Source organism: Pygoscelis adeliae, unplaced genomic scaffold, assembly GCF_000699105.1.
Source record: "Pygoscelis adeliae isolate BGI_AS28 unplaced genomic scaffold, ASM69910v1 Scaffold12, whole genome shotgun sequence".
NCBI lineage: Eukaryota > Metazoa > Chordata > Aves > Sphenisciformes > Spheniscidae > Pygoscelis > Pygoscelis adeliae.
In genome coordinates this window covers 3081649-3101065 of record NW_008824290.1, presented here as the reverse complement: position 1 = coordinate 3101065, position 19417 = coordinate 3081649, and positions in this window count along the sequence as shown.

Sequence of the window (19417 nt, the reverse complement as noted above, 5' to 3'; positions counted from 1 at the left end):
TTTGCACACTGCAAACTCATAGTGGCCCTCTAAGATGTTGGATATGACTTCATACCAACTGGAGGTAGAACTGGACTTCTACCTCATTGGAGGTAGATCAACAGAGTGTTTGTCTTTTGTTAGTACTTCCTTTGTCCCTCCCCATCACATTCCTTGCCTATGTTTTGCCTTGGTCATATGCCCCTTCTCTTCTCCATTTCCCGTTTGAAAAAGTAGACTTATACATGATCCGTACCAGAAATTACAACTTTAGACTGACCACGTAATCGGTTGGTTTGTGTGTAGATCACTGTCAGTTATAGTTGGAGTTAAAGGAGTTTCTCAAATAAAAAATTGCATGTTTTGTGGTCTGGGTCTTGTGTTTCTGAAGAGAATCCATGAGATCAAAATAATAAAATCTAAATTAGTTTCAGAAACTGGAATAGTCAGGCTTCCCTGGCAACTGATTTGGTTTTATAATAATTTCCTGTTTTTTCAAATGTTCAAAGTATTTTTGTTTGTCACTGAGTGGGAAGTCCCTCAGGGAGAAACTGACAGTCAGAAGAAAATCTTAGTATCATCCATTTTATGAATAATAGTATCTTAGATAAAGTATCTTCAAAACATGAGTTTTGGATTTCCCCCCCCCCCCTTATCTAGTGTTACCTGTCTAATGCTAATATGAGATATTTCACAGTAAACTGTTTTTCTGCCCCTATATTTATAGGGAAAACAGCCAAGGAGTGAAATAACTGATAGAGCTGAATGTGTTACGATGAATCAGATTCATGCAAAAGGAAAACCATGCCTGCTAGCTTTAAGCAACGAAGAAAGAAATGCCCATGAAAACAGTTTGTATTGGCCAATTACTTTCTCATAGTGTTTTGTTAATATCAAGTTATGACCATCAAATATAAGCAAAAATTGCTTTTCATACTTCCTTTTTCAAGACAGGAGAAGTCTACAAGTATAAAATACCCTTATGTAATGCATACTGGAGTTTTCCTTGGAGTATTTTTTTTAACATTTATTTCCTACTTAACCTTTTTGTTTCATTTGCTCAAAAGTTATACCCTCTTTAGTGAACAGGTTATAATTATTCTTTTCTGTCCTGTAAAGATAAAGTCTTTCTGGAGAAAAAAATATAAAACTGATGCTGAATTTTTTTTTTTTTTGAACAATTTTTCCCTTAGCTGACTCCATTTCTAAAATCTGATGTAACTCCTAATCCAAGAAACACCTTTTATATAGATGCTTGGTAGTGGACATTTCCTCAAACAAAGGACAGAGTGTTTAGGTTTAAACAAGCCCTGTTCTTTTCTCCTCAGCTTTTTGTGAACCATGGAGGCTGAAATCCAGATACCCAGAGTTTGTAGGGATTCTTACCACCTGTATGTTCTGGAAAGGGAAAATAAGAGCGTTAAAACACTGCGTGCATAGGATAATTTGCTGTTTTGTATTGCATGGTTTCATGCTTTATGCCGTCAGACTTTGGGCATCCAGAAGGAACTTGGAAATGTGTTCCTGTATTACCGGCTCTGCTTTCCAGCAGCTACAAGAGGCCAAGTGCTTCTGCAGGGGCTGAGTTGCTAGAGGTTGCCCCGACATTGCTTGTTTTCAGAAGTGCCACCAGAGGGGAGATTCTGATGGAGTGCCTTCTACCTCCGTATTTCCTACCTCTACCTCTACACTGTATAGGGTGTAGCCTGTCTTTCCTACTGGCCCCTATTGACAGTGCAGGGATCGTGACTGGTTCTTGGTTGTTCCCGGGCTCGCCGTTTAACAAATAATGAGGATTAATATCAACTACTCTGGAGCTTGTTTTTCTAGACAGAGGCCTTGACTCACTCAGGCTCAGTTCTGAGGATATGTACTCTTTGCCAGCAGTCCTGGTTTAAATTATTCATCATGTTCTGCTGCTCATTTACCCATTTCCATTGAAGTCTATGGAAAGTCTCATTTATTTCAATATGGTTCATCTTGGAGTTTTTGTATTTATTTTTAGCTTCTTTCCAACATCTGATTTATATAAAAAGTTATATAAAATCAGAATGATTTTATCTGCATTATATAAACACTGAAGTTCAAGATTGAAATGGGAGGGAAAAAACATATCGTTAAAACTTCATCCTACTCCATACCGTCTGCTACTGCACTGAGTTCCACCAGGACACCTGTGATTCTTCAAACTGATCTGCCTAAAAAAAACCCAAATCACTCAAATTGCACAAAATCACTCCTTGTTCTGAAGAAGTTTTAAAGCTGCATTGATTTCCTTATTCAGTTTACAATGTGGCTTCACACCCTCAGTTCAACTGAAAGATTGAGATGCTACAGCACAGGACAGCAGATATGGCGTTATCTTAAGCCAGCATTGTTGCCGCTTACAACATTTTCAAACCCTGTTCTAGACTTCCCATTTTTAGAGGGCTACATAGCATCACTTTCTTGATAGTTGCCACTCTGCCAGTCTTTCCAGACTTCTCCATATCACTGTCATTTGCTGGTCCATGCTTTTTAAGGAAAGACTTTTGCTAGATTTGGTGAGAAAGGAGAACATGGTGAGAAGCAGCTTTCCTATATTCTGTGACTCGACTCATTTTTATTTCTTGTTTGGTCCTGGTGTTAATACAGTCTAAAATCTGAAATCCTGCCCACGGCAGGGGGGTTGGACTAGGTGACCTTTAAAGGTCCCTTCCAACCCAAACTATTCTATGATTCTATGATTCTACCCTGCTGACCTCAGCTGAAATTGTGATAGTTGGGAAGGAGTTTTTATTTCAATCCTTGCAGATGGTTAAGGGTTACTTTCTGTTCTAGAAGCTGCTGGTGTCCTCGTGTGCAGCATCTCTTGTGTGTTAACCTCCATTTTTTGTGTGTATCATGACCCAATACTTAAATATCTATTCTATTCATAATCTGATCCATAGATCTAGTATCTATCACGGAGTATCTATTTCTCTCTAAAATCCAGTCTGTCCTAATAATGATGCACTAGGACTTTAAAGGCGAGCCATAATTGTACTCATGGAGATGCCATAGAGTATAAGAGAATCTCCTCCTCCCCGGCCACCCCCCCAACAAACCAAAGCCAAAAAAAAATTATCATCACCAGTATGAAGTAGACCTTGTGGTAAATAAGCCAAGAAGATTTTGGCAATGCATTTTCAATTAGTAGCATGGCTGAATTGGTTTTAATATACAATGAGGTGGAGAACTGAGAGCTTTTCATATAACTGGATATAACGTTGTTCTCCACGGAGGCAATTTGGTCTGTTTATTGTCACTTGTGATTGCTTGCATTGAGGAGGGTTTAGTATTTAAATCTTACTTTGTGCCACCAAGGCTCATTGGCAGGTGGGGTCACCTTCACACTTTTGAGAACAAGTGAGCAGGACAAGGGGCTTCAGCCTGTATTCTTTCTAATGGCGTGAATCCTAAATGCACTACAGCTCTTTAGGTAAGGATAACTTCTGATTCACTTGTTAGTGTTATTCCTTTAAGCAGCTATGATTGAAAAATATTGTGGGCATAGCAGAAAACTGAATCAGATAAAATTAATATTTTTTATTGCTAAAATCAAAGGAACAAAGTATTTCAAGTACTTAGTTGCACTTGTAGCTGTGGTGTGGTGAAACAGTGGTAAATTATATGCATTGCAGTTCGTATTAGGGAAATTGGTTTCTAAGAAAACCAAGGTCATCTAATTTTCATCTGTATTAGGAAACAAAGTTGGTTTATGTAAGCCCATAGTAAATTCATGACATTATGTTGTATTTTTGCAGTGTAGCTTTACTTACATTCCAATGTTATTAATGTTATTATATAGTTGTGGGAATATGTGATATAACAAAATCAGTATATACATCTGAATTTGAGAAATGTAATAATTTTTTTTATTTTTAGACAATTCAATCTAAACAAATTCAGATCTTATAAAAGTAATTCATCACAGGGTTTATGCTCTTCCCTACCTAACAGTAGTCAGCAGCCTCAGAGTTCAGGTAAAAGTGTTTTGTATCAAATCTGAAAAATTCCAGATCTCTCAGCCTTTCAGTACGTAGGTATTAATGTAAGTAGTAAAACTGAATAAATAGATAGATGTAGTCCTTAGCACAGAAATGAGAGAAAATTTTCCAATATTGCTTTTGTTTATTGCTGCTTGGATTATAGTTGCTTTTGCCTCTTATTCTATAGGGCTAAACCATAGAAATGCACAAGAACTACTTTCTACCCCAAAACCAGACAAATACAATTTGGTAAGATTTCTAGAAAGGCAATTAAGGTAAATATGTTTGGTAATTGATTTACTCTTAATTGCAAAAACCCCATATTTGCTAATGACTCCAGTTTCTCTGAGCTTTAAGTTCTTAAAAGTATAGATTGTCTACAAAAAGGTTGGAAAATTGTGAATATGCTTTTTTTTCCTTCTTTTCTTTTTTCTTTTTTTAAGAGGATTTTTTTTGAACACTCAAGTTTGTAGCTTTTTCTTTAATAATTTTATTAACAATTTTAATGGTGTTCTAAAATAATTTTCTTTAATAATTTGTAAATAATTTTTCTGTATTTTTTTTCTTTAATAAGGCAAAGGGCTTTCAGCAACCTAATTTGGAACTAGATGATCTTTAAAGGTCCCTTCCAACCTAAACCATTCTATGATTGTATGATTCTAATTTTAGGAAAAGAAAGTCTTTAGCATCTGTGGATTGTACCCAGTAATTCACGTAAATTTAAGGAAAAAGAGTGGAGAAAAGACTTCCTTGTACAAGTGGCTTTGCAGGATGGTAAGGGTGGTCTGTATTGTAGTTGTTGTGAAGATCCTGTGAAGAATGGTAGGGTACCTCACCAATGTCTCTGATGTGGATGAGATCACTCATAGCAGTGATCAGCACAAAGTGATTAAGTATAGTTTGCTTGTTTGGCATTTCTAATTGAATTTCTAATTGAAAGGACTTGATGATATGGGGCTGCTGAGAAATTCCAAGTGCTCCTGTTTGGAAGGTACAAGTGACAGAAGGAGCAGAAGAGAGACAAAGTAGTTTAGCTCCTTACCACCATCCTATGGTAGCTGCTGGGAAGCAAAACTGTGATGGGCTGGACACAGCATGTGTCTTCACCTGTTTGGAAAGGTGTCTGGGAAGGTCAGTGGTAATGAGTGTTGCTTTAAACATCTGCCTCCCTTAGAGAAGATTTTTTGCTACTCGTTCCGTGTAAACAAATTCATCTGCATACTGTTCTGTGGGAAAACCGTGGGACTGAACACTATGTAAAATATTGCCACCTTGATTTAGAAGTAAAACCTTGCAACTTGAGCCTCAAAAGTTAAAAACTCAGTCTCTTCCTTCAGTATAACTTTTTGTATTTTGATGTGGAGAGAGAGAGTCTTAAGGAAAATAAAATATGAAGTATCTCTTTCAGAGCAAAATAGTGCTAGTTCTAATCATAGGCAAAGTAGGTAGATGTATATAGGGCAGCAGACCTCTGAGTAGCAACTGACCTCATGGCCTGTGTGTTCCTTCCAGAGCCATAGAATGCCATCTTTGCCCTCTCTAAATGATTTGGTGTATTTGGGATGCTTGCTTGCAGGTGATGGTAGTTCCTTCCACAGTAGTAATTATTTTCTCTGCCCTCAAGCAGCTGAAGAGTGACAAACCAGTCTGGCCAAGGCTTTGGCATCACCATTCCATCTCTATGACGAGAGCAGCCTGGTTCCTCATACTCAGGGCAGCAAAATCAGTCTTGTCTGTGCTCAGAGATACTTTGAACTAACCTGGAACGCATAGCTGCTGTTGTACAATGTCTTAGGAACTGTCAGTCTCTTGCCTATTTCTTAATCCTCTGGGGTTGCCCTTATTGTGTTCCCAAATTTCTCCAGTAGACTTTAAAATGATAACATAACATTGATATGTGACTGTTTTTTTTTAAGGAAACAAAAATACCTTTTGGTAAGAAGCAACTTGTGTTAACAATTCATGATATTCGGATGACATTAATGTTTTAATAGTAAGTTTATATACCTGTCTATTGGTTTTCTATTTTGAAATATATCTTTGTTACCTGTAATATCTGTCATGACAACTCTCTCTTTAATTTTCTCCCTGTTGTAAAAGGTTGGGGTTTTTTTGCTACACAGTCACAACGGACCAAATTTTGCTGGGAATGAGACACATGACACAGAGCAGGTATTTGATTGAAGGCTAGCAGAAGGCGATGCCAGTAAATACTTGTTTATGCTGGAAGGAACTTGGCAGTGTATAAGTTCAACATGTAATTTTGTAGTAAATCAGTTATGTATAAATACAAAAAGGATGTGGAGCCCTTGTTGAATCGGGTGTTACATATCAGATTGAATTGCATGGGTAGATACAGAGCTAGTAATGACGGATAAATTTGTGCTTAATTTGCAGCAGTTAAACAGTAAGCTGATGTTACGTACCACCCAAATCAACATCTCTGGCTCATGTCTTGTCTTACTATATACTTGCAGAAACCAGTGTCAGTCACCCTATTGTCCACAGTGGAAGATGGAAGTTTTTTGCATATTTTCTGGAAGTGAAGATTCATTGTGCCTGGAGAGAAGGCAGAACCAAGAGTTCCTCTGGCAGTACAGGCAATATATAGACAGTACAGTGGGCTATATTGTATTAAAAAAATTAGCTTGAGCTTGTTTCATAGTCACAATATGTAAACATAAACTGCTGCTCAGGTGCAGGTTTTGAATGAGCTTAAGAACTTCTGAGGAGTAGAGAGGAGAGATGGTTTGAGTCCTTCAGGTATGTTTGGGCCTACACTTAGCCCAGATGCTTACCACTTTCCATGACTGGCTTTGTGAGAGTATTATGAGGCTTATGATGGCTTGACGAGTACCTTGGGACATTTTTTTAGAGAGCACTCTAATGTTGTATGGCTCAAAGACAGGTGGGATTTGTGTGTGGCCTAGATTTGGGCTGTCTTTATAAGTGTTTACCTAGATGTGAATAATCCGGGCATCCTGCATCTGCCAAGGTGAACACGTCTTCTGCCAGTATTGACTGCTCTGTGCTCCAGAGTGAGTGCCCCGTTTATCAGAGCTCTTAAGGTATTTTATAAAGACGGTCTAATATTCCATGGAAAAACACGTTCTTCTGACTAAGTGATTGCAGTGGTTCATCCTTTCTGTGACTTTATAAAGAAATAGTGTGTAAACCTCCTTCCAGTTTAATATTGACATACTTAGTAATTTCCAAGGGTTTAAATCTATCTGATGATAATACAAATTGTCTTTTTATATCAGTCTAGGACGGTAAGAAATGAAGATGTCTCTTTGTTCTTGACCGTAAGAAAGGATGCTAGTAACTGCCATACTTGCATTATAACCAGACATTGAATTATTATGGAAAACTGGATCCTTCACAGCTAAAGTAAGTAGGTTGCTGAAATCACATGGTCTCCAAGTTGCAGATGGCAATTACTGGTGCTGCTAGGTTTCATAGAAAAGGATCCAATTTCTTTGTAAACTTGATCACCAGTAAGCGAGATAAAAAGTCCTAAGAGAAATATCAATATATTCAGCTTTACTATGCAGGGCCCCAGTCAGCAGTCAGATCTTTACATCAGTATGGAGCCTGTGCACATAAAATTATTAATAAGGTCCATGTGAAACTTCACATTTTGCTAAGCTCATGATGTATTCATAATTAATCTTTGGAAAGAGGGGAGAGATGGAAAGAAAGTTATCTGCTTCTTATTTATAGCTGTAATTGTCAAGGGCACGAGGTTTTTTTCAAATATTTGTATCAGCTTTTTGTATTTGAACATGAATGTAAATATTGCAGAGATGTCCCAAATATTTCTAAATTAGATTCCCAATTACATATTTTTGCACAAAGCAGAGTATGTTAGGATGTATGGTGAGATTTCAAGTAGCTTATTTGAATTCGGCTTCAGAATTCAAAGTTGGCTCTGTTGTTGGCTTCAGATAGAAGACAATAATTCAGGTGCTTGAGAAGTAATTTGCAATTTTAATATCTCAATAACTGTTTAAGTAACAATGACAGAGGAGTAAGGACAAGAGGAAGAGAGCAGCTATAAATAATGGAATTCTAGGGGTTAGATTTTGTTTTGCTTTAAATCTGTTCTTGGCTTAGAACCTGTTTTTTTGAGAAAGCATGCCAACATTCAGCCAAATTGCTTTATGTGCAAAGTGCTTGAACTGATTCTCACACTGTGTAAGTGGCAGTTAGGTGGCAGGAGGTTGAGGCCTCCCAGCTCTGGGACTTGCTTCAGTGCTGTGTTATGGCTTTTGGTCATATTGTCAAACTAGTTGGGTTACTTCCATTTTAGTACCCAGGTTTGGAAATTAGGTGGTAAAATGGGAGAAAAGGACCTTCAGAGGGCTTCAGGTTTTATCTTCCTCTATTCACTAGGGAGGGAGTCAAAGGAGATCAGTTACATACTGAGGCTGTAGTTTCATGAGATGGTTTGAACCGAGTTAACTGCTGGACTAAAATTTAAAGCTGTATTCTACTTGATGTTCCCCCCTTCCCCAGTGTCCATTCCCTGCCCTGCACCACTGCTGTTTGTTTACCTTGAGTCAACGTAGGTACTCATTTCATTTCAGAGTAGGCTTGTTTAACTCACTAATGCAGCAAATAGATTTTTTTTTCTTTTTGGAATAATAGAATTCATTCATTTTTAATGAAATGAGTGCCAGAGTCTGTGCAATGGCAGAGGGAAGAGTGAAACTGTGTGACTGAACATGAAGGGGAAAGAGCCAGGAAGGAAGGAGAGAGGATAAATAAGCTGTTGTTTTGGTTCAGACATAATGTGAATCCTCAGCTCTTAGATAATCTTAAAGTTAGGTGGGAGGAGTCCATACTGCAAGTGATTTACTACTGAATAATAAAAGCATTCATGTTAACAATTAGAAGGCGGTAGGTCTTAGCTAAATTAAGTAGATCCTTTTCTGAATTAAAACTGGTTGACTGTGCATAAGGAAAAGGATCATTTAAATCAGGAATGTATTAAGTAGTAGAATAAGGTAGGGAGTATCTTTTAATAAACTGCTCTGTCTCTTAGGAATGCCTATTATGCTGGAGAATCTTGCAGTTGCCAGTTTTAATTATTGTATGGGGATCAGGCTCTCTTGTGGAAGAAGTAGTTTCACATCCTTCCTTACCTCTCCCACACCTGGCTCCAGCCACACATTCCTGTCTTGTCCTGTAGGCTGTTGTGTATCTGAGCTAACTTGCTAGCTGACCCAAAGGAAGCTGTTCAGTTTATTGGGATGGATTAATTTTCTGATAGGTCAACAAATTTAATCATGTTGGCAGGTAGTCTGATGAGCAAGGCTGAGATTGAAGGAAGTAGGGGTAGCAGGACTATGCCTTTCTTTTGCAGCAGCAAGCAGCTAGAATTGGCTAATCTGTATGATTGTATCATATCATCACAGCATGAAATGGTGGAATTGCACCTTAATAAAAATAGGTGGAATTTTAGTGGAATTGCATGCTTAATAAAAATACACATTTCAATTTTTGTGTGTGCCAATGTTGTATATTCTGTCTTGTTCTGGGTACTATGACGTGGTGGTGAAGTCAGAGCAAATGTATATGTGTGTGTGTGTATTTTTTTTTTTAAGATTGGACTCTGTTTAAATTTGAGAAATTTACAGTGGTATGCTCAAGCAAATCCTCTTACCCTCTTTCCCCACTCTTAGGGTATTTGCATGGAATATGAAAAGTGAGAATTTTATGGGTGAGTCTTTTCATTCTTTGACTGTTTAACCAGGAATATTTTTATGTACCTACAACTTAATGCAGGAAGGTACTGAACACTTGTCCATATATATCTACGAAAATGCCTTAGCATGTACCATGTAAAACATGCTTAACTCCATTGAAGTAATTAAACCATTACCATTAAAGCAGGTGCTAAAACATTGTGTTGAATTGAGTTCAGAAAACACAACACCTTGCAACATCAAATATAGTCAGACACTTTCTGCTGTTTCACTGTGTATCTTCACTCCTGCAAGAAGATAGGTACAAGCAAAATCTACTGTTTTAGATATGCTGGTAAATACAAAGTAATGATCTTACCATGGTATTGGAGAAAACAAAAATGCTAATCCTCAAAATACCTTATTTATCCTCAGAATCTTTCAGAAAGGTGAGGTAGGTCAGCTATTTAATTCTAGCGTTTCAGCATAATTTGCATAACTAAAGAGTTTGGCCTTAAAGAGGCACCCTTTTCTTTCTATTGCATGAAAGAAAATGAAATTTTCTAGCTTTTCAAAGCAAGCTTCTTTTGTTAAGTTGCACAAGTTCCGTGCCTGTTGTAATTTTTACAATGCCTTTGAGATGGATCAGCTAGTGGGTCTTAGTCATAGCCTGTCATTTATTTGAAAAGTGCATGCATATTTTTTTTACTTTTCTAAAAGCTTTGCTGCTCACAAGTACTAAAGCTGAAAATAGCTTCATCCTCTGAAGACAACGCCTTCCTTTTTTAAATTTTCAGGGTAAGAGATTCCCTGCCACTGAAGGGTATTTCTGGTATGACAGATACTTCAAGCACAGCAAATAATTGGCATTGCAGGGAAAAGAAGTATTTTGGTTTCAAAATTGAGTAGCTAATGTAAAATAGTCTTATCTTACTGATACCATGTGCTAAGGAAGATCCATGATACCTGACTATCAGTAAGCAGTACACAGAGCAGTTATAAGGTCAAAGAGTTTGAAGGGGCATGTACTGCACTGAACACCTAATTTACAGAGTACATACTTTGCCTTAGGCTTCTCTGAAGCTCCATTACTGGATTGGTAAAGCAGCTGAAGTTTTTTAAAACCTTGGCCAGAGTCACCAGTGCTGATTTTGCACCACTAAAAGGCTTAGGGGAAACATATTTCTGCTGAATTTTCACTGTTGTTGAAGTGGAAAATGGCCACAGTACATAGGATGATCTTAGGAGGTGTATACAGTCTTTCAAAAAAATTCCTCCCTTTTTTTACTTCCACCCAGAATAACGGGTTGTTTCACTGGACTTTCCCAGCGTCTAATTTCCTCCTTTTCATTAGGAGGATTGTTGTTAAGTATAAAACCAAAGAGATTATGCAACAGTTCAGGAAGTATGGGTACAGATTTACTGTCTTCCAAATGTGTAAGCCCACACATACAGAACTTTTTAAGTGACTGTTGAAGTTTTTTGAGTGGCATGTGAATAGCATTCTGTCTCTTAAAATGTATTTCAAATAAATGAATGAATGATGACATAAGGAAGAGGAACTTGGCAGGGTTTTAATTTTAGAGCTTTACATAGTTCAGAGAAATGCCTCAGAGTAAGGACGCTGGTGCCAGTCCACTGCCCAAACTGAGTGTCTTTTTCTATACCAGGTTGAGGGTTAGTCAAGGATTGATTTACCAGTGTTTAATTTCCAGAGGGCAAGGAGGCAGTGGAATTCCTTTACAATTATTAATGGTTTGATTAGATTTAGTGGAACAGAACTTACAATAATGTGATTTATTTTAGAGGACTTCTGGAATACAGCAGATTCTGGGTTCTCCTTCAAGTGAGTTGTTTAAATGCCAGCAGTAGAATACCACAAGAGGCTGAAGAAAAAATCTACAAGAGAAATGTAGACACAGATAAAGGTATTTCTTGAGTAATGTTATATTTTGTTTGTTTTTAAAAGTAGCCAAGGATTAGCTTGTAGTGAATACGTTCCTTTAAGGGACAAATACTGTTGCTGTTTTTTTTTTTTTTTCCCACTGATGTAGCCAAAATGGTTGCAATTTGAATTTATTGTCATGGCAGCCTCTTACACAGTTGTACATATTTACTTATAATAGTTACAATATAACTGTAGTGATGGAGGAAGAAGTATTAGAAAAGCATAGTAAGGGTCCCAAATTCCTATTGTAATTCAAATCTCATTTTTAAAACAGAAAAGTTCACTATACCGTGAAGATGACTCAAGATATTTTTGAACCCAGGAAGAACAGTTTTGAGTCAAATGGGGCAGATTTTATTCTTGGGCAGGACTTTAAGCCATGGGTGACTGAAGTCAACACCAGTCCAACCAAATGTCCTTCAGCCCTAGTCACAGCAAAATTATGTATGCAGGTACAAGAAGGTACAAACAAGGTTGTTCTCAATAGTAAAAAAATTGAAAAAAAAGCAAGGATACACAAAAATTTTAATTTCTCTAGAAACAGGTATGGAGGATATAGCATTACATTCTGGTCAAGGAGAGCTCATTCTGGAAATTGCTTTAAAGTCTAAGAAATGTTTTATTGCTATAGTAGCTTCAGTTTAAAATGGAGCACTTAAGTCAATTGTATATGTAAGAGAATATTCCTATGACTTCATGTGAAACTTGACACATTCCTTCCTCTAGTACTATAGAGGTCTCTTGACAATGTCTTCAAGTGAATGAGTTATTTGAGAACTCTGTAGTGTGTAGTTGAGCCCAAAAATCTTTGTTACAATGGAAGAAATAAAACATTTTTTCTGTGCTTTTGAATCTTATTGAGAATGTTATTAATTTTATTACATTGTTGGTATTTGTTCTATGTCTGCATTCATTGAATTTAATTAAATGAAGAATTTAGTTGTATTCAGTTTGTACAACTGAGTATACTGTAGGTAGACAGGAGTTGTTTTTACTATTTTCATTACAGTTGTGTTTGGGAAGCTAAAGAAAAGGTCTAAGTCACACTGTGCTGGACACACTACCAAACCAATACCAAAGGTAACAACCACTTGCTGAAAACTTACCTACTAGGTGTAAGAAAAGATGCAACAGACAGACAGGTGTGTCCAGAGAGGTTGGTAGAATTAGTTAGCAATAGTCTACCAAGAAAGCTGATACTTTACAGGTTTTTTCGTCTTATTTTGTGTTTATTATATACTTAATGTTCTTAAGTTTGTAGGTTTTCCATATTGTCTGATATACATTTAGAGTTAGTGTATGAGACTGTACAGTATTTAATATTTTGAATCTGTCACTGATCTGTCTCTTCGTCTCCAGACTACTTTCAATCCACCTTCAATTAATGTTACAGATCTCAAGACAAAAGGCTGTTCCCACCACTAATGTTAACGTTACAGAATCAAGGATACCTAAGAATCTTTCAACCAGTCAATGGTACCTTTAGATTATGACAAACAAAATGTCGATTTGGAAAAATTAAAAATGTTCATTGTAATGTGCAAGAGTTCTCAACTAGGGAAAAATGTAAAGTAAAAGATGTGTGGACAAAATCCTGTGGGCACACCAATTTCCCAAGCTGTCCTGTACAATCTACATAGAGTATTCCAGATCCAAAACTTTTCCTACCTATTAATAAAAGCAAAGAGTAAAAAGATGCAAATTTCTGGAAAATAGATCATGCATGTCTTCCCTTTCAAAGAATGCATTCTTTTAACTAGCCTTTACAGCAGTTTTCTAAAATACCAGCTAGTATCCATTTAGCAAATATTTAACTGTAAGTGTCATGAACAGCATTTTTATGAGTATAATGCTAATAACACAGTATAAGTCTTAAGTTGATTTGTCTAGTTTATTGTACGTCTTTATCATATCCACCCTTCTTTGCTTCCTCACTTTTCTAGCTGGCTCGAGTCCTTCTAGCTTTTTCTTTTAAGGCAGTCTCCTAATACCAGCTGAAAGTTAGGTTTCCTCAAGAGTCTAGGAAGAACTAGGTGGTGGTCCACCTAAAAGTCTTGTTCTAGGAGCATGTTTAATGCACTGTTTTGATCAGGTCCCATTTAAAAGGTGGCTGTGACTGCTTTAAATAAAGTGCTGATGCCCGTGTTTTATGTACTAGCCTGGGGATCAGAGCACTCACCTGAGAGGATGAGCACTTCGAGCCAGTGTTGTTCTCAGCTTGGAGGCATTTTAAACTTGTATCTCCTGTCTCTGAACTGTCAGTTCATAGATGAATAGGCTGAAATAGATGAATCATGTAAAAGTGGAAGCCAGCATGGATTGTATACGTATCTAGTCTTTGCTTTGATATCATTTGTGCATGATTTGGTTTTCATCCAGTCACTATTAATGCAAAATGCCCTGCTTTTTTTTTCTTTCCAATGTTTAAGTGCCTTAAGAGAAGATATAATTGCCTTTTAAGAGAAGAACTGTGGCATTTGAAAAGGGAGCAAAGGCATATCTTTGCAGTCATGAATTCTTGAGGGGGCAAAGGGTTTAAGCACAGCTTCTTGTTAGCATTTCCCAATAGTCTAGCACTAGGCAGTTCTGCTCAGGATGCTTACAATTCTGGACCCTCTTCTGAACCTCTGCACACTCTCCAAGCATTACATAGAGAGCCCTGGTATCTAAGTTGGCTTCAGATTCCTTTCTGAGGAAAAAGTGCCTAATTTGCAGCTTAAGCAGCTACAGCCATTTAAAGTCCAAGAGCACTTGCTTACACTTGGATGATGACAGCCTATATATACTGTGCATATCTATAACAAGTATTTTCAAGCTGAATTTCAAGTAGAATCCAACTGAAATGATGTTTCATGACTTCTTTTTTCCTCTCTGAAGGTATACGGAATAATAAGCAGGATAAATGTATCTGGAAATATTTTCCAGTGGGAGAAAATAAGTAAATGCTGCAGCTCGTTTTGCTCAGCTATGTTGCAAATACATAGATAAATACAAAAAATATTTATCTATGAATGCCTGCCCCAATCCAGAAAAGATGAACAACAAGGTGATGAGTGATAGAACTGTTTTCTGTCCATACATCTGAAGTCATTCAGAGCACTTTGGTCTTTGAAAAAAATGTGGGGTTTGTTTATTTCGCAGTTGTTTGTTTTGTTTTGGTTTTTTTAAATAAATAGAACTGTGCAAGACCTGAATAAAATGATGTTGAAGAAGATGATTTGTCATTAACAACTAACTTGCAATATTTTAAACAGAACCCTTAAATATTTAGCAGCATTATTAGTGCAAAAACTGAGCATTGCTGACTGGCTCAGAAGGTGATAGATCTATGAGTCAGTAATTTGTAGCCAGTTTTCTATGTATGGAAAGCTCAGAATACAGGCAATTGCACTTTTTTGCAGGCGTAAAGAGTTCAATCATCTTACTGAAGTGTCAGACTAGTGCCACTGGAAGTGAGCAGAGGAATAGCAGCACTGCCCCTTCAGCTGCAAGAGTTTCTCAGCTTGTCTTACCCAGCTTATACCTGAGGCTGTTTCTATAAACAGATCTGGATGGAAAAGAATGGTAACAGTTCACAGATTCTGTGGGGATGAAAAAAACCCATCAACTGACGATCCCTTAGTAAGTCAAAAACTTCATGTAGATAATTGTATACATATCAATTCAAACTACTGATTGTGCTAATTGTCTGTTAAGGGGTGTCTTCTAAGGGGTTGCCCCTCCAGCAGCTCTGGGGATGGGGGTACCTCCTTCCTGGCTGCTGGAGCCCAGCCTGGGCTGTCCTAAGGCCCGGAAGTCTCTGACCCAGGCTGATGGACGCAGCTGCTGCTTTTCTGTTTGCAGGTTCAACTAGCAGCAAGGCTGAGCATGCGTCCCAGAGACACACGCACAGAGGACACTGACATGACTGGCCACACACAGTGCCATGAGGAGGCACTGCCTTCAACAGCACCCACATATAGTACTGCCAGGACTCATGTAAGTGCAGACAGCCAAGTCCCCTCGTCCTCTTCAGCTCATCAGGATTGAAGCTCAATAGTGAAAGCACACCCATCCACCACTCACTCTATTCACATGGACATTCGCAGATCCTTTGAGCATCAGCATGGCTTCCCTGTCCGCTACCCCTGCTCAAATCCCAAGCCCTCTTACCTGCTCCACAGGTCTACTCACCAGCTGGTCCAGCTTGATGTGTGCTAGCAAACACACACCCCCTCATCTCACAGGCACCCTGTCTGTCTGATACCTGTGGTGCGTTAACTGTAGCTGAGGGCCAAACTCCAGCTGCTCACTCCCCTCCTCAGTGGGACAGGGGGATAAAATAGGACAAGAAAGCTCTTGGGTCGCAATAAAGTTAGGGAGGTTGCTTACCAGTTACTGTCACAGGAAAAACAGACTAGACTTGGGGAAAATGAATTTATTGCCAATTAAAATAGATTCTCCGGTGCCTGGAGCAGCTCCTCCCCTCCTCTGAACTTGATGGTCACAGGGCTGCTGTTTCTCACACTTTTGTCCTCATTCATCATTGCTATGCAGCGTTTTGCCCTTTCTTAAATACATTCTCCCAGAGGTGCCAGCACTCACTCATGTTCATCCCCGCAAGTAGCTGTTTTTTGGGACACATGCCGTTCCCACCCCAGTGGCTGCAGCCAAGACCGCCACCCGCTCCAGCTGCTGATGCCACCAGCCAGGGGTGCCTGCACCCCAGGGCTGACTCCGGTTCCTGGCACCGAGTGCAGTCCCGCCTGCCCCTCCAAGTGTTAGCATCTCGTCCTCACAGCGCTCCCGCAAGTGGCGTAGAGTGAGATGACGGAGAGATGGTGAAGAAAGGGTTCAATAAGAAGACAGGATAGACTGGGCTCATCAAGCTCAGAGCCTGGTCACATGCATACCGACTGGATGCTGTTTAGATGCAACTGGCTCCTTTCTGTCTATTCCCTCTTTGTTCCTCCTTGATCCCCTTCCCCTGCACAGTCTTTACTGAGTTTTGTGTATTCCCACAGGCTCCTCTCAAATGTCCAAAATCCTCACGTTCCTCTTGTTTTCCCCTTCTTACCAGCTACTAAGTCCAGGTTTGCCCTCTCCAAAGCTACGTCTACCTATCAAGCAGATGCTCTCACCTTCAGCATACCCTTGCATTATCCTTTCCTCAGAAAGGGAAGATTCATAAAAAATGTAAAGGAAAAGCATAAACTAAGTGCAGTTTTGATATTAAAACAAGTATCTGAAAAGAAGCAGAGCAACTGGGACAGAAGAAACTAAAGTAATCGGACACAGGAAAAAAACCTATGCCAATTAGAGGTTGTCATCTTTGAGAATGATCCTGATTGTACTGAGTAAAAAACTATTTTCACAGAGTGTATTAGTGAATATAATACTGCTGATACCAGTCCAGAGGAGCAGCAATGAGTCTGCTCAGGTCAGTGCACTCCCCTGAGAGTACTTGACAGGAAAGTGTGTTAATGTGGGTATTTGTATTGGAGGGAGAGGGGTGAGGGCAGGGACAAGCTTGCAGCGGTGCTTCATCCTTTCCTGCCTTTTTCCTGGCACCGTGGGTGGTGAGAGGAGAAGTAGATACAAGGAGGAACTCTTGATTACTCACAGGAGAAACTGGCTTGCTTTGGCAGGGAATCAATATCACTGGACACAATACCATGGCTAGTAGTTCTACCTGGAAGTAAATCACTTCTTAACTAGACATTGCTGCCGGGATACAGTATACATGATTTTAATAGTAGTTGCATACATAGGACTTAATCCGTAGGTGTCTGGTGCACCTGACCTGCCTCTGCTTAAGGCCATATTTTGAAAGTTGCGTTTTCCAAAGGGCCCCAAATGCAGGATAATTGCAAAAACTGTAATCTCATCAACATTGGGCCTGCTTATGATACAGCATGAGCCAGGTGAAATAGCAGCCTTCTCGCATCCCACTGAGCATTTCATTCGCCCCTTGTACTGCAGGCTTGTGCGTGAATGACGTTTCCAGCCTCTACCTGCAGTTCTGGGTGTGTTTTGACTGCTTCTACAGGTTGTAGGCAATGCTCCTAAGGTGCTACCTATTGTAATGTTTGCCATTGTTGCTGAATACTTGTCACCCTAGCAGGAAAGGGACGGGGTGGGGGAAGAGAGCGAGCGTCCCCTTGGATCATGTAGATGAAATAAGGAGTGATTGTTTTTGGACAATGAGGCAGTAACATGCTGGATACAGGAGCACTTGTGCAGCTCCTGTTTCACCAGGGGCTTTGTGGGACTTACTTACGTGTCCTGCTGGTACCTTCTGCTGAGTACCTGCCCCGGCCACGCAGGCTCACTCTGGACAGTAGGTGTAGGCACACTCCTGGAAAAGTGCAGCTCCCAAGTAGTTCTCAATCATTGTGAATATTTTGTTGTGATGACAGTAGTACCCCACACGGCTCTGCTCCAGAGCTTGCCCAATATGACAAGAATCTGTTAAGTTATAAACACTCAGCTGTCCTGTGGTTGATGTGAGTGGCCCTGAGGCAAGATGTCTGTTGCCTGGTGCAGGCAGTATGACTGCACACTACGTTAAAAGAGGAGCCATGGGACTGTGCTGGCCATGGCCCTTCATCTCGAGACAGCTGGAATAATAATAGTAAGATATGTGTGCCTGTGTTGGTGAGACATGAAAGTATGTAGTGGATACTCTTGCAAAATGTAGTGTGAATGTGGCTATTGTGCTCCAAAGAAGGCTGGGACTTCTCCAGTATGGATGTGACAGGAACATGCCTTCCAGCCTAGGCATTGACATGTTCATCTCAACAAAGTCAGTGAATATGTAGCCTAGGTAGAAATCTGTGCCTAAACTCCTACACAACAAGTCACAAAATCCATGTCTGGCTGCTTAGGTATGTCTGGTGATACACTTGTCCTAACTTTTATTTCCATGTAGTGCTCCTTGAACACACTTGAGCAACGGTGGAGTTGTATTAGTGGTCTCTCTTGAAATGGGACAAGTGTGTAGCCAAGCATGCAAAATTTGTGAAGCCAGAGAGCAATTAAGAAGGGACCTGGGATGGTCCAGAGATCAGGCTTGACCCAAGAGAAAATGGAGAATGGGAAACACTGGATTTTGCTCTGTACTCTAGGGTCTACCTCTGCATTTTATTAAAAAAACCTGACCAGCCAGGCTGCCATCCTGAAATGTGCAAGATTTGGACTCAAACCTTCTTGGACTGAGAAATGTTTAGATTTTCTATATCCTTGACCAGTGCTCTAATAAAGCTTTAGGGCACAAAACATCTATATTACCAAAGTGCAAAAGAAGGCACTTCCTATTAAGGTTTTTTTTAAGAGTCTTTGTTCTTAAGATGGAGGGAATGTTGGTAGAAGCAGGATAGTATGTAATTTGCTATCATCTGTTCTTCAGGGATGAAGTAATAAAAATGTCAAACATGAGACAAATGTTGATTAAAATATAGGTAAGGTGTAGCGAGGAACAAGGAATAAAATAAATCTGTTATCACGAAATTATTCTCAAGAATTATTATCACGAATTAGGGTCCCATTTGAGCAGGGAGCTTAAGAGCTAGTGCCCATATAAATTGCACATGCATAGATGCTTCTACATAAATGATAGTTTTCAAAAAACGTGGCATAGGTCTATTACACTGCCCAGCTTTTAGTGGGAATGTTAGCCTAATGGGGGTTCTGAAATAAAAACAATGGATGAACGCTGCAACTCCAGGATACAAATTATGTAGGAATGGTAAAGTAGATTGTGCTAGTTTAGACATGATTTTAAAAAAGCTGACTGTCAAATAAAGTAAATA